The 16101-nt window shown below is 54.5% G+C and overlaps 1 long non-coding RNA gene across 2 annotated transcripts; it reads right to left on the reverse strand.

Annotated features, from left to right (window-relative positions):
• Nucleotides 1-9266: 9266 nt before the first annotated feature.
• On the reverse strand, nucleotides 9267-15212 carry LOC309440876. 2 transcript variants are annotated; one of them, XR_014184278.1, is made up of 3 exons: nucleotides 13895-15212; nucleotides 12570-13801; nucleotides 9267-12268 (listed from the first exon to the last, which is right to left on the reverse strand). It is a non-coding gene; the product is annotated as an uncharacterized lncRNA (long non-coding RNA). The 2 variants fall into 2 exon arrangements; XR_014184279.1 differs by having other exon boundaries at nucleotides 12570-13190; nucleotides 13563-15202.
• Nucleotides 15213-16101: the final 889 nt, after the last annotated feature.

Below are 16101 nucleotides of genomic sequence, written 5' to 3' on the forward strand. Positions count from 1 at the left end.
TATATGAGGTCAGTGGGTTCACATTCCTTCAGGTCAGAAAGCAGAACAAGTGTGATCTCATCCCCGTGCCAGTTTCTCCACATTGCAAAGTCACCGCAAGAGGTGACGACACATTGTTCCTGCTCCGGGAGGATGGGGCTGAGGGCTCGTCTGCTCCGCTTGGAAGAACAAGCTGTAAGGAACAAACGCCCAAGTGATCTCCAGGTGAGAATGCACTGGAGAACAAGCACGCTGGTTTCCCACAGGACAAAACAGCTGAGCTCCAAAAACACTGACGTGCCTGGTCTTTGCTATATTTTTACCATAGTCCTTCATGCTCCTTAGTGAAATCTCCCCTGTTTGTGGGGGGCTGCAGGGTGCCGGTGCCCAGGCTGCTCGCTGGCCGGGAGGGGTTCCGCGCTGCAGGGCTGTGCCCGGCCCGCGGCCGGCCGGCGGGGAGCGGAGCCGCAGGAGGCAGCCGCGCTGGCCTGCGCCGAGGAGCCCTGCTCCCCCACTCCTCCTTTGGTATCTGTGTGCTGATCTATTAATTCCGTAGCTAAACTCTTCTGATTATTTTTATAACCCTTACTGATGTCACTCCGAATATTACTGTTATCCTTATAAACACACAATCCCCTTACTGAAGAACTCTTAGCCTTCCAGCTACCGTGCCCTATGACTTTGAAATCAGTGAAGTAAGTTCATCAACAGAACTGAAAATAAAAATAAGCTTTGGATGAAAGCTGCACTATGTACCTGTAAAGCTTGTCAGTTTGGTCTGGTCCAAGGTGTAATGTGTGGCCCCCAGATGAATGCCATTCTGATGGGTTTCGGATGTTTCTTAAACAGAACGAGGCAATTTTAGAGGTATATGTGCGTGTGCAAAACAAAGTTCTGGTTATAAAGGCAGGTCCTGGATTAAGGAAACAAACATCGTGTCACACAGAGGTTTACACTGGGGATGGGAATTGCTCAGAATCGGTGTGGGCAAAGCGTACCGTGGTATTTTATTCACTTTGGGATATCCAGTGCATCAGACTCCATCCTGCACACGTTTGCTCTCTGTAAGCAGGTTCGCTGTCACATACCTGTGGAGTGAGCCAGCCCTGCCCAAACTGGACCCCACGCACAGGAGTGAGTGTACCCACCCAAAGCTGGACCCCACGCACAGGAGTGTACCCACTCACAGCAGTGTACCCACGCACAGCAGTGTGCCCACTCACAGCAGTGTACCCACGCACAGGAGTGTACCCACTCACAGCAGTGTACCCACGCACAGGAGTGTACCCACTCACAGCAGTGTACCCACTCACAGCAGTGTGCCCACTCACAGCAGTGTACCCACTCACAGCAGTGTGCCTACTCACAGCAGTGTACCCACGCACAGGAGTGTACCCACTCACAACAGTGTACCCACGCACAGGAGTGTACCCACTCACAGCAGTGTACCCACTCACAACAGTGTACCCACGCACAGGAGTGTACCCACTCACAGCAGTGTACCCACTCACAGCAGTGTGCCCACTCACAGCAGTGTACCCACTCACAGCAGTGTGCGCACTCACAGCAGTGTACCCACTCACAGCAGTGTGCCCACTCACAGCAGTGTGCCCACTCACAGGAGTGTACCCACTCACAGCAGTGTACCCACTCACAGCAGTGTACCCACTCACAGCAGTGTGCCCACTCACAGCAGTGTACCCACGCACAGCAGTGTACCCACTCACAGCAGTGTGCCCACGCACAGCAGTGTACCCACTCACAGCAGTGTGCCCACTCACAGCAGTGTACCCACGCACAGCAGTGTACCCACTCACAGCAGTGTACCCACTCACAGCAGTGTACCCACTCACAGGAGTGTGCCCACTCTCTCCCGTCAGGTGCGAACCCCCGGGACTCTGCCCAAGCCCCGTGCCAGAGCTGGAGCCGGCGAAGCGCGAACTGTGCCGTTCGGATCCCGTCCCTGCCGGAGCGCTGTCCTCACAGACCGCCACTGACTGTGTGTTCGGGACCCTTGTTCCATGCTCAGAGAGAAAGTTTCCGGCTTCTTTTTTCCAAAAGGTACAGAACTTCAATGTACTCGCTACCTTGGGGCACAGCCCTGTCAATCTCGCTCCCATGAATAAGCCTTGTTCATGAACATTCTCATCTCATGAGAAAGAGCTTTTATGGAATCATGTTTTGAAAGTGCTAGTGAAAAGCTGAGCTAGATAGTACCTAGATAAGAGCGTGATGAATACATAATAATCAGGTTTTTGTATTTATGGCCAGACTCTAACACCCACAAAACGACCATACGTATTGAGTAACAAAGAAATGAAGAAGTCCATTTCTACTTGAATAATGCAATTATTCTTTTCAATGCATAAACTAGGGCTCTGGGAATTAGCAACATAAAAATAATTATGATAGTGATTAATTTAAAATGCTCAGCAAACAAGAACTTGAGGAAGTCTTCAGAGAGCTCTTGTGGTGAACTTGATAAATCTTTCCACAGTTTTTAATTCTGAGTATTAGTTATTTCACAACCTGCAGTGCTTACTTAGCAACTGCTACAGGCTATTGAATAAACTATAATGGCAACGCACAGCGCTCGCCATGGGCCGGGATCACAGAACTACGTGTGGATCGTCTGTCATCCCAAACCCGCCTGTGCTGTTGTTATTTTATAGCTGCAGATCTCAAGACGATTAACAATGCCAGATATTCATCAACCTGATTTCAAAAACGCAATAACCATGATGTAATGAGATGGAGAAACTCGTTTGATATCACTGAAAGAATTAGCATCCATACAAGGATTCGAACACGTTTCCTCGTTCCTGGTGCCGTTCGTAATTCAGCACACGAGAACGCCAGAAACCTTCCCATTGCCGTTCGCAGGGCAGGGAAGGACTAGGCGTGAATCGTCTGCAGCTCCATGGCTGTGTTAAGAGCCCCCGTCGTGGCGGGAGGAGGCCGCGCCGGAGCGGGAGCGGGCGCTCGCCGTGCGGCCTGCGCCGTGCAGCTCCCCGCGCGGCCGCCTCCACAGCCCTGCCCCGTGCTCGGGGAGCGGCTCCGGCCGGCGCTGCGGCCCGCGGGGACACCCTGCGGCACACGTTCGCCGGTCCTGGCCCTCGCAGGGACACAGCACGTGGCCAGACAGCCGCGCTATGGGCCCTCCTCGGCCCACAGGCGCAGGGTGTTCTGCGTGACGTGACCGTCCCCGCAGCCACCCGAGACCGAGCAGCGCCCGGCACTGCTTGTCTGATGTGTACCCAGGGACACAGGAATGGACAGACCGGGCGAGCGCAGTGGCAGAAGTCAGGCCCTTGGTGGGGCGTGCGGAGGCGGCTGTCGCTGTCTGCTGGTGCGGGAGGCGAGCACGGCGCCCGGCTCCCAGGCGGGCTCTGTGCTCGGGCGGCAGCGCAGCTCGGGGCTCCGGGAGGGCTCCGTGCTTGGGCAGCAGCGCAGCTCGGGGCTCCGGGCGGGCTCTGTGCTCGGGCGGCAGCGCAGCTCGGGGCTCCGGGCGGGCTCTGTGCTCGGGCGGCAGCGCGGCTCGGGGCTCCGGGCGGGCTCTGTGCTCGGGCGGCAGCGCGGCTCGGGGCTCCGGGAGGGCTCTGTGCTCAGGCGGCAGCGCAGCTCGGGGCTCAGGGCGGGCTCTGTGCTCGGGCGGCAGCGCAGCTCGGGGCTCCGGGAGGGCTCCGTGCTTGGGCAGCAGCGCAGCTCGGGGCTCCGGGAGGGCTCCGTGCTTGGGCAGCAGCGCAGCTCGGGGCTCAGGGCGGGCTCTGTGCTCGGGCGGCAGCGCGGCTCGGGGCTCCGGGAGGGCTCTGTGCTCGGGCGGCAGCGCGGCTCGGGGCTCCGGGAGGGCTCTGTGCTCGGGCGGCAGCGCGGCTCGGGGCTCCGGGAGGGCTCTGTGCTCAGGCGGCAGCGCAGCTCGGGGCTCTGGGGGGGCTCTGTCCTGCTGCTTGGAGCAGGGCCAGCCCCGGGCTCCGAAGAGGCACTCGGGCCTCCATCCCGGCTGGTGCTGACCAGGCAGCACGGGACTGCGGCCGCGTCACCGGCTCCACTGCTCGCCTGGCCTCACGCTGGAGGTTTCTCCTTATATCCAATCCAAATCTCTGCTGTTTCAGCCTATGCCTGTTGTCTCCCACTTTCCCGGCACGCAGCACTGAAGAACCTGGTGCCGTGTCCTCGCTACCCTGTCTGTGCTGGGCGGCTGCTGTTGGGCCTCCTTGACAGTCCCCGTTCTCCAGCTCCAGCTCCAGCCCCTCAGCCCGTCCCCAAGGGCGAGTGCTGCAGCCCCATGACCGTCCTGGGCGCCGCGGAGCTCGCTCCCGTTTGCTGGTGTGGGTGAAGGCCTGTCCCGCAGTCACGACCCGCTCAGCGCTCCGTGCTAAAGCCGCTGGCTCCGCAGCCGAGCGGGCTCGTGGCAGCGACTGCAGAGGGGCCGGTCTGGGCCGAGCGGGGCCCGCGCGGACGGGGAGGGTGTGGTTGTTCATTTGAGCGTTTCAGCAAGACAAGGCTGAAAGGTATGAAGTCTGGTGATTTACAAAGCAAAACCAGGGTTACAGGGTTCCTACCTGTGTGCAAGGTGTGTGAGTCATGGAAAGAAGTAGCACACGTTACACATTCTACAGGGTGAAGTCATATGAACTTGTCACTTGGGGTTTTCTGTACATAACGCAAGTCCGTGTCAGGTTCCTGTTACTGACTTCATTTCACATCCCACGGCTTGTCCCCGTGAATCCTGGCCAGAGCAAAATCCCAGACCTAACCGCTGTTTTCAGTTCCGCTGACGTGACCTAGATGCACGTTGCTGTGCAAACCTCCGGCGGTGAGCCGGGCAGACAGAGCGTGGCGCGGGCCCCGGGTGCTGTCCTGGAGCGCCGCGGTGACCCAGCTCTAGTCCAGCAGCGCTGGAGCCGCCGCGGCTGCGGGGCGAGCGGCACCGCCCACGGAGCCTGCCGGCCGACCCGCAGCGCCCCGCGGCTGCCGCGGGGCCGAGAAACCGGGGAACGATTGAACCAGGAGGTGTGCGAGGGAACTGAAACATCTCCCGTCCTTACACAACTTTCTCTCCAGCTCTCCAGGTTTCTGCTGTCACCTCCTGTCTGAGGACACACAGAGTATCAGCTCAAAAATCCTTCAGTAACTTAACGCTCAAATTCACTTTCCGCCCATATCCTATGTGGTGTCAATGCAGCTGCAGAAATGCAGAAGCAACATAGTGCAACACGTATTATACAACGCACAGCTATAGACTAAGGAATTTGGATATGTCAGCGTTCTTGAAAAGAGCCGTTTCAAATAAACGAGTATGTCTGTGCTGCCGTGCTAATTTGCACAGCGTGTCTCCGTGCACATTCAACTCTAAAATGTCTGAACCCCCGTTCTGCAGCTCGTGTGTACATTGCTATCGCTTAACCGTCGTATTGTTACAGAGCTCAGCACCAACGTGCCCATATGCTAAAGCTACCATACTGCGTATTTACTTACCATTATAGAAGTCTTTTACCGCATGAGTAAATACGGCAATATTTACACAGGTTAACTGCGGTATTGGTCTACGCAGAATGAAAATACAGTTCCATGGCACTGTTGTTCTGTATTTCAGCATCGTATTTCCACCATCGGTTTGTTCGGACTGATGTGCGTTCGTAGAGATCTCGATGATGGGATAATCTTTCAACTGGAGCAGACGGTGACGGGCAGAGTCCCCCTTGTCCCCCTGGGAGAGACTGATTCACTGAGCACAGCGTGGGGGTCAGAGCGAGAGCTGCGCCCGTGTGCAGCGGGGACCCCAGGGCAGCGAGCGCAGCTCCCCGTCCCCGAGCAGCACCAGGGCTCCCGCACCCTCACAGCCGCCTTGGCTCACGGCCCACGTCCTTTCCCTCAGAAAACCTCTATTTCTAGTTCAGATCGTGTGCTCAGCTGGTTCTGCGCTGGCTGACACACCAGCGTTCAGTTCGCACCTCCGGAGAGCGCAGACCTGCAGCTCGCGGGAAACGTCCCCGTCGAGGTGTCCGAGACCCCAAGGACCCTCCAGACCTTTCAGAACCGTGTCTGATCCACGGTACGGCCCTGCGCAACCTGCGATTCTGTGACACAGAACAACACTGGTTTAACTTAGCATCTCTGCCCTTTGTTATTGGCAACGGGTGAGAAGAAAAAATCAACTCCGACATAATTAGATGGAGAAATGTCCTGAAACTTGAAACAGGGCATCTTCTATCTGGACAGCGCTCGATTCGGAGCGGGACGTGAAATCTGAGTGCCTCAGGGAGCGGAAAAAGCCAGAAAGTGGATGGCGATTATAGGGTCGTCATGATGCAGACGGAAGGTGCTGATGCTGAGAGAGTAGGAAATTCAGAAGGAAACCTTTCCCTTTTCCTTCGGCTGATCTTTTCTTTGCAGGCCACATCTTCTAAAAATTGTGTGTGACTTCTTGCTGAAAAAAGCCCCAAACTCCCACACTGGAGAGGCCACAATAAAGGCGCTTACAAGCTGAATCGATGACGATGTCCATTCATCCGCTGTTGAAGTGTCTGTGGGGCGTGTGCGTCGGCAGCGCGGCCGCTGCTGCCAGGGAGGAGCTGCCACCGCTCCGCGCAGCAACCGGCCCCGGCTGCTGCCGAGTGGGACCGGACACGCGTGACGTCCACTAGTGCACAGAGAAACAGTCCACGGATTTGCACAGAGCAAATCGCCTTGGACATATTGGATAGTATGTCACATCATTTCTCATTTTACCAGGGCGGCTCATTCTCAAATGAATGCAAAGTATCTGTTCAGGTTTGTGACCACAATGTTGGAAGCACAAGTAAACCTTGTGGGTCACTTCAGTTGAAGAGTTTAATGCAATAAAAAACGCATCCCGGCGTGCGGAGCGTTCAGAAGCTGCCGCGGCGTCCCCGTCGTCGCTGGCCCGGTCCAAGCGTGGCGACACCTGCGTCCAAACCGGGTTCTGGTGGGAATCCTGCTCCAACGAGGACTCCACGCTCGACTCCAGCGTTCCGTGGCGCCTGCTGGTGCTCATTCCGGTTACCCCGCTCTGTCCACCTTCAGTGCAGAGCAGTGCAGCCCCAAGGCTGAATTCCACGTGATCTTTGTGCTGTTCGGTGAATTCAGCCACAGTAAGGAAGTCATAGCGTCGCTTCTAATTCTGTGACTAACTAACCAGCCATAGAACTGCACTTTGTGACCTCACAGAACTACTTTTTTGGGTAGTATCATTAAATGTATTTGTTTTTCATGACCAAAATGTCTTTGTTCCTTTTTTACGGCTTTATATGTCGTGCTACAGCAGAACAGCGAGTTCCTCTTTGGAGAAGGAAGGACAGCAATTCACTTTCTTACCCATCAATACAGAATTGTTACTAATAAACGGCCCAGCCCTTAGCCCGTTTACCACAGCAAGGTGGCCACTGAGGAAAAGCGGGCTCAGTGGCGGCGACGGGCAGACCAGAAACCATCGCTTGTTTTCCATGTTCTCAGGACATTATTGTTTACTTTTTGCAACCATTGCTGTAAGGTAAATGCCATTGATATAAATAGAATATAGAATTAACAGCTGTACCTGCGACTCACTGCATGATTAAATCGACCCTTGTTAAGCAGAATGAGAAACAACTGTTGCTTGTTAGAGTGAACTAGAAGAAAACATCTGCGTTTTTGCAGCAGGATGCGGTGGTGTGGCCGGGCCGGGCTGGCTGTGCAGCCTGGTTTGCTCCTTGGGTGACTCGTGAGCAGAAACAAAGGTTTCTTTCTGACAAGTGTTTTCTCCATTCTCTCGTATAGCGTATTTGCTGATGTTCACAAAGGCCGGTGTGAAGAGGACTCGTGTGCTCCTGTCTGGCTGACACCAGCTGCAAAAGAAAGCCAGTCACCACTTTTCCAAATAGCACCGTATGTATCAGTCTGTTTTGGAACTAATGTATTTCTGTGACTGTGGTTAGTGCTAATGGGTGGGGAAACAGAGAGCGCTAAATAGGGGACGGTTTGGTGGTGTGAAGGTAAAATCCTGTTTGCTTCTGAGATGCCTCTTGCCAAGGCTGTAGCTGGACGTTCCAGGGCAGGGGAGGTGGGACGCGCCGTCCGGGCCCCTGTGCGCGTCGCACAGCTCAGCACCGCCGCCGTCCCGCAGCTCGGGCCGCGCGGGGCCGGTTCTGCACCGCTCGGGGCGCGTGGCGTGGCCTGAGCGGATCCCGCCATCCCGCCATGCTGGCGCCACGCGTGTCGCACGGCCTGAGCGGATCCCGCCGCGCTGACCCCGCGCGTGTCGCACGGCCTGAGCGGAATCCGCCGCGCTGACACAAATTGTGCCTGTTCTTTTAATTGAGTTTATAGCAGAACTGTTCCATTATAAATAATCGTAATAACAGCACAAAACGCAGATCATCATAAGCAACTATTGCTTGTCTACTTCTAACACTTTTGTTTTTGCCGAGCAGTCTCTCAGTTTCACTAATAACATTATTTCAGTAGTTTCACTGGAGCTACTTACGTAAATTTGGAAACAAAATGAAGAGCAGAAAGCCGTCGGTTTCAGGGCAGAGCTGGGTTCCGTGGGCCGCGGTGGCTGCGGGTGTCTGGGTGCTGCGGTCGGCTGCGCCGCCCCGCGCAGGCTGGCGAGCGCCGCGGGACCGGCCGCGCGGCCGTGCGGAACTCGAGCGCCGTTTGGAGCCGGGGGCCAGCGGTGCGGCGCACGACCCGTCCTGCTTCTGCAGAGACGCAGCAGCTCTGGTGGAACGTGAGACTCATGTAGCATGTTTATGCAAAAAAAACAGGCCAGAGAACCAGCTTTGGCTAATCAGTGTCCCGCATGATACGGCGGCAATAGATCTGTCAAAAATTACTCAGAACCTAAATATGTAGAGGTTCCCACACACCTTTATGTAATCTGCGCTCCCGGCCGCGCTCGGGCAGCCAGCGGTGCAGGGCGCAGCGCCGGCTCGCCCTGAGCACCGGCGGCTCGCGGGTCCCAGCGCGGCGCGTTGTCCCGGGCACCCTGCGCTCAGGCGCCGCGCGCGGCCGCCGGGGCTCCCGCCACCTCTGGTCCGACGGGCACTCCAGCATTACTGAGGTGCAGTCGCTCTAACGTGTGCTCTGCTCTCTCAGCCCAAAACCGGACGGTCTTCCTGCTCCGCGCTTCCTCCTGCGCTGCAAACATTAGATGAGGATCCTCACTGTAGGAACTCAGTCCTGACCTGTAACTGTAGATCGAGCCACGCCACAGGTTACTTAAAGTACCTGACTGGCCATCTGAGATTTGTGGACATCCCCTTCAACCTAAACAACATCCAATGCTGATTAAAAAATAAATGCCCTGCTATTATTCATGCTTTTAACACAGAGATAATTGCTATAGTTGGTTAAAGACCTAAATAATTGTTTAGACACAAAGTGGTTCCTTACTGTTCAAAGAATTATTCAGGAAAATGAGCCACCGAGATTCCAGGAAATGCAGCGATGAATTGCTGAAACGAGCCGTTAAAACGCACTCCTGCCAAACAGGAAGATTTAAGACGTACAAAGTGTATGGCAGAGATGGGAACTTTCTGCGCTGTGGATGTCAGACTTCGCTCGGTATGGGTTTGAAATGCAGGAGAGACGGTGCTGCCGAGCTCGGAGTGAGATGTCAGAACTTGCTCTTTTGCTCTTTTAACCAGGTGACATGAAACCTGCTCCGGATTCCCGTTATTGTGGGACTGGAATGCTGAAAATGCTGCAATCTATTGATACAGCAAATTGAAGCAATTTTGTGTGTCTCTAAAATGTCACTGCGTTCCAGTGTATTAATTAAATATCAACAGCTTACAAACTGTTCCATGTTCAAACTGATGAAGACAGGCCAACCCGACTTATTTATCCTAAAGCCAGGATTTGTTTCCTGGCTTTTGAGCTCTGAAGCAAAGCGGGTCTGCTCCGTGCCCTGCTCAGTGTTGCTCTGCAGCAGGAGTTCCTTGCTGGGGCCAGCACGCGGTACTTGCCTTAGAGTCAAATACGTACTTTCTTCCAGCATCAGGAGTGTAGCACAATTCCAATCTGGATTTGCAGCTCCCGCTGGCATTTCATGGGTTCTACCGTTGACTTGAAATGGGTCCGGATCAAGCAAACAACAACTGATGAGCGTTCACAACATTTGTTCATTTCTATTTGCAAGTTAAACATGTTTCCATGTGTGTAACACTTTCCATTTGTTGGTCATACTGACTTTTTCATCAGTTGTTGTATTTAGTGCCTGTTATTTTTCCACACAGAAGACAATGAATGCTGCAAAGACAAAAAAGAGCAATTTTGTTCAGGTCGGGAAAGAGGAAATTTCCATGTGTTCACGTGAGACTTTAAGAGGAGCCTGAAGGTAAATAGTGCAGCTGCTGTTCGCTGGCTCTCCTGGTAGTTAGTGCCCTTTATAAATGCAAAATCCTGCTTAGACATTCAAGTAACTCATTTGCCCTTTTCTACGCCCTTGTTCCCTCCAGCAACGTGTAACCTGGAATTGGTCTTCCAGGACATCTTGCGGCTTGAAACTCAAAAGGACTCGAAATTCAAATTGCCATTGCAACTCAGTCCACCTTGAGATCATTTGTGGCAATTTAGATGAGTTTTAAAAACAAGAAGAATTCGGATAACTGTCTTACTGTCTGGCATCACTGATCTCATACAGTGGAAAACGTGCAGTTTACAGTGAAGGAATTTCTGGTACTACTGTTTATTTAAAATTTAAGAAGCTAATGCAGGATCTTGATACAAGACTGATGGAAAGGGAACGCACTCTTGGTACCAAGCTGCTCAGCCTCACTGCACATATATGAAAGTGTAATTTTTAGTAACTCTTACATTTCTGTTCAGGTTTGCAAAGAACCCACTGACAGCTGAGCTGCTGGTCGCTGCCGCTGCGCCGGCACGGCGGTGCTCCGGGCGGCGGCGCGCAGCCCGCTCAGACGGGCTCAGCGCACGGAGCGGCAGGCGCGCGGGGCTGCGGCTGCGGGCCCGTGGGACAGGACGGGAGCAGAGGGGCGCGAAGCTGGGACAGTGACCTGCACAGGCCCCGCTGCAGAGGACACCAACCGACGGGCAGGGCTGAGGTTAAAAACTGCTCCCTAAGGCTTTCAGCTGACTCGCACACAGTGTTTGGACCTGGACTCCCATACCCACTGCGTCCTCAGGCTGGTTCTGAAGCTTCAGCAATAATCACATAATGTTAGTAAAGGCTAAGAAATGTGAATCCATGAACTCCAGACACCAGTAGATAGTCCAACCCTCTTTCATAATTCCTGCAGCTTTCTTTTAAAAAACTTTGTATGTTTAATGTTACCACGGGGATCTTAAAGCTGTACATCCGCACCTATTGACACACGTTTCACAGCCCCGCGGCACCTCGAGCGCCCGGGGCTCCGTCGTGCGGCCGAGCCGGCGCCGGTCCCCGCGGGGCCAGGCGGGGAGCCAGGTGAGCGGCCGCCTTGGCACCCTTGCGCTGGGTACACACACACGGGCGGGTTGGAGCCTCACAGCTGGCGCTCTGCCCTTTTTTCGGCTTTGGCCACCGGTGACAGCGTTGCCGCGCTCTCAGTCACTGCCGCTGGTTTTGTGAACATCCTTTGCATGACTGCTGCTTGACACTCAATAAAAATATCCGTATGTTTGCGCCCAACATACTAGAATATTGTTTAGCACTAATTCAACCTTGCAGAAATGTTATCTGTGTGATGCTGCCAAGGCCATTGTGCGGATGTTTGTGCGTATCTTGGCTAACCTGGCCACGGGCTGTAGCAGTTTTATACTTGACTTTCAGAAACCCTTCTGTTTTGTCAGCAAATCAGTTTATCTTCTTCATTCTGGTTCCTCATCCTTTCCCTGTTTTACCTTTTATTAATTTCCTGTTCTCCTTTGCCAGACCACACTCCCTGTCAGCCAAACCGCCCATTCCTCCCCATGTTCTGGGTTACATTAAAATATTCACATGTGCACCGTTCGTGAGTGGAGGGGTTAACAGCAAATTGCTGTCTCAATCTGGGATGTAGAATTTTATATTTTCGAATGTTAATTTATTCTGAGTAACAGAGACAAAGCAGTGGATTCTAAACTCGCTTTTTTGCTATTTGAATTTTCAGACCTATCAAAGTTAGGCGAGCACCCTGTTCTACCAACACTTATTTTTGTGCACTGAAAGAGTATTGCAGTTGCATAAGAAAGAGAAGAAAATGACTTTTCTTTGTGTTGTGCTGCACTGCGAGGGGACACAGCTGTTCCTCCAGCCCGCGGCAGCGGCATCCGGTAACCGGCCACCGGGCTCCTTCCTCGGTGACTCTGGCGGGGCCCAGGGTGACGGTTCCTGCTGCCCGCTGCTCCTCGCCCTGGGAAATGTCCTCGCTGTCACTTAGAGGAGCCGTCAGCACACACGGCCCCGGCTGCATCCCCTCCCGCAGCCCCGGGCCCACCCGAAAGCAGCTGAGCCGGTGCCGTGGCCCCAGCGGCACCGCACGGTGCGCTGCGCTGTCGGAGCCTCAAGCGGCCGAGCCGGCGCCGTGGCCCTGGCGCCGCACGGTGCGCTGCGCTGTCGGAGCCTCAGGCGCCCTGAGCCGCCGGCCTTACCTCCGCTGCCCGGCCCACCGATCCTGTGACTGATTACAAACTCCCGCACGCGTCCACGTGTTGCCTGTTAGAACGAAGCGTCACTTGCCGAAGCTGCATCGCTGCTCAACTACACAGCTCCATTCTTTTACCAAATTATAACGGGTTGACTCGCGGAACAAGGAGCAATAGTTCCTGGGCTAACGGCAGCTTTAAGGTCTAACGCCTCATGTCCCGTGCCAGAAATACACTTTCTCATGGACATAATACATTTCTTAGATTGAAATCCAAAGTTTGAACATTGCAATTTGTTATTAAGCTGATATTACTCATTTTTAGAGATCTCGTACTGTGTATATTACATTTCCTCTCTAACGTTTGTGTATTTGAAATCGTGCAGGGAAGAGGATGCAAGAAACAAAGGCCTGCGTGTCAGGGGAACGTGTGTGCGAGGAAACGTGGGAGGCTGTCGTTATTCCCTCTTCGAAGTCGGGGCTGGACAGAAACCAGGAATCACGGGAACGGAGATTCGATCAGAGGGATGAGAGGTGGCAATAAACAGAAGATCGAGAATATGTTTTATCCTCCAGCGGGTACCTGGTAGAAGCTGCTCCAGAAAATGCTGCCTGGCAGAACTCACATCGTATCAGGAGCCCCTGTGGGGCAGGAACAAAGGGAGTTCAGATGGGAATTCCAAATCATCAAGGAGGAAAAAGGATGCCACACAGACAGCTCATCATCTCCTAACACATGCAGAATGAAGAAAGTCTAGAAGGCAGACTTTGAAGAACGTGAGGACAGGAAATAATGAGGGATGAGCTAGTACAAAGAGAAACAGACCAAAGATAAGGCTCATAGCAGCGTAAAATGAAGTAAGGAGAAGCCAAAGAGCCAGGGAGGATGAGAGGAAAGCAATCCTGGCACGCTGGGTGCACACAGCCATGGAAAGCAGGGGTGGTTCACACGGAGAACTCACAAGGCTCCGCGGAGCAGAATGCCTCACCAAAGCAGAGCAAATGGGGTCTGACCTGAGATTCGGGTCTCAAAAGCGAGTACCCGGTGTGCACGGCAAGAGGTGAAGGGGCAGAGCTCTACTCAGAGCTGCCCGGAGAGCTGGGCTGTGTTCCCTGCCGGGACACGGCGTGGGACAGGGAAAACCGACCAGGTTCCTGCTGAGCTGGGCCAGGACATCGGCCCCGGGCTGATCGAATGGCGGCGATGCTCAAAGAAACGGAGACTTGGCGCGATTACCCAAAGTCTTTCCTCCCTGAGAAGAAATAAGAAGGTTCGAGGATGGAGGCTCTGGCTGTTTGAAACATCTGATTAATGGCAGATGTTAATAGCACAAACGGACACTTACCCAGACAGTCTTCCAGAACCTTCTGGAACTGGGGCTCGCACAATTGGTAAGAACTTCAAATTAAAATTGAAAATAAAAAGCAGGAAGGCATTTGCCAAAGACTGGTGTAATCAGCGTGCCTGATTTTAATGGAGAAATGTACCAAGGTGGCTCATGCCAGATTAACTCAAAACTCTTTTCTGACATAAACAAGTTCTGACGTTGTTAATGCAGCAGGTTTGATCTCTGCTGAAGCTAGGCAAGTATTTGGTGTGATATCATATTGGAAAATATTATTGAAAACAGATACAGAATTGATGGATTAGCATGCAGAATTGCAAAATAAATCAGAACTTGGCTGAACTGTTGCATTCGCAGGAAACAGCTGAACTGAAGGGAGGCTAAGAGTGGAGATCCCCCGTATTTTAGAACTGGTCTTTACAGCACTCTGTGACCTGACACGAAAAGCCAGGGTGGGTTAATGGTACAGTCGCCAGGCGTGAGTGTTCAAACCAGGACCAGATTATCATACGGGAAAACCCTAATGACAATGGTGGGTGGAATAACAGAAATGAGATATAGTAAAAAGCTTTGCATATCGGGGATTTATGAGAGGTGAGCCCCAAAGACACCAAAGGCAGGGCCCTGATGGTTCGGGTATAAAGCACCAGGATGGTGTAGCTGTGGGAAGACAAACAAACAAGCAAAGGGGATCTGGGGGAGGCGGGGAGCAGCGCTGCCCTGTGCGCAGCGGGGCCGCGGCAGCTCCGCGTGCGCCGTGCTGACCGGAGAGCGGCTCATCCGAACGGCAGAGGATGACCACGGGAACTGGGAGAAATAACCAGGAATTCATTACCTTTATGAATGTAAAACCATGCCTAGAAATTGGCTGTAAATAAATGTGGGCTGGGAAATTTTACTCTCATTAAAGGGATTTCTAAAATAATTTCCTATCGTATCAGTACAATGATCATCCACAGGACAAATAAATGGCTTAAATCCCAGCACCCCAGCCTGGCTGGGCTGCAGGAGCCCTGCAGATCCCCAGCCCCACCTGCTCACGCAGGGTCAGAGCAGATCACGCAGGGTCAGAGCAGATCACGCAGGGTCACAGAGCAGATCACACAGGGTCAGAGAGCAGATCACGCAGGGTCAGAGCAGATCACACAGGGTCAGAGCAGATCACGCAGGGTCAGAGCAGATCACACAGGGTCACGGAGCAGATCACGCAGGGTCACAGAGCAGATCACACAGGGTCACCAGGGCAGATCACGCAGGGTCAGAGCAGATCACACAGGGTCACAGAGCAGATCACACAGGGTCAGAGCAGATCACACAGGGTCACAGAGCAGATCACACAGGGTCACCAGGGCAGATCACGCAGGGTCACAGAGCAGATCACGCAGGGTCACAGAGCAGATCACACAGGTGGGTCCAGGGGGTTTGAATGTCCCAGAGCAGGAGACTCCACCCCCGCTCTGGGCAGCCTGGGCCAGGCTCTGGCACCTCCCAGCAAACAAGTTTCTGCTCATGTTCAGATGGAGCCTCCTGTGTTCCAGTCTGTGCCCGGTGCCCCTCACCCTGGCGCTGGGCACCACTGAACAGAGTCTGGTCCATCCTCTGACACCCACCCTGACACTGATCCATTGATCACATCCTCTCAGCTTCTCTTCTCCAGCGGAGCAGCCCCCGCTCTCCCAGCCCTTCCTCGGCACAAAGGTGCTCCAGTCCCGCAGCATCTTCGTGTCCCTCGCTGGACTCTCCAGTAATTCCTCGTGCTTCTCACACCGGGAGCCCAGCGCTGGCCCCAGCGCTGCAGATGGGGGTTCACAGAGCAGCGGGCGGCAGCGCCCCCTCGGCGGGCTCACCGCGCCCCTCCCGCACCGCGGCACCGCCGGGCCGCACGGGCACGGCCCCGCCCCGCTGGGCTCCGTGCATTGAACCGAACCCGCACGGGCACGGCCCGGCCCGCTGGGCTCCGTGCACTGAACCGAACCCGCACGGGCACGGCCCGGCCCCGCTGGGCTCCGTGCATTGAACCGAACCCGCACGGGCACGGCCCGGCCCCGCTGGGCTCCGTGCATTGAACCGAACCCGCACGGGCACGGCCCCGCCCCGCTGGGCTCCGTGCACTGAACCGAACCCGCAAGGGCACGGCCCCGCCCCGCTGGGCTCCGTGCATTGAACCGAACCCGCAAGGGCACGGCCCGGCCCCGCTGGGCTCCGTG

Source organism: Streptopelia decaocto, assembly GCF_964273445.1.
Source record: "Streptopelia decaocto genome assembly, chromosome: 6".
In the NCBI taxonomy this organism is placed as follows: domain Eukaryota; kingdom Metazoa; phylum Chordata; class Aves; order Columbiformes; family Columbidae; genus Streptopelia; species Streptopelia decaocto.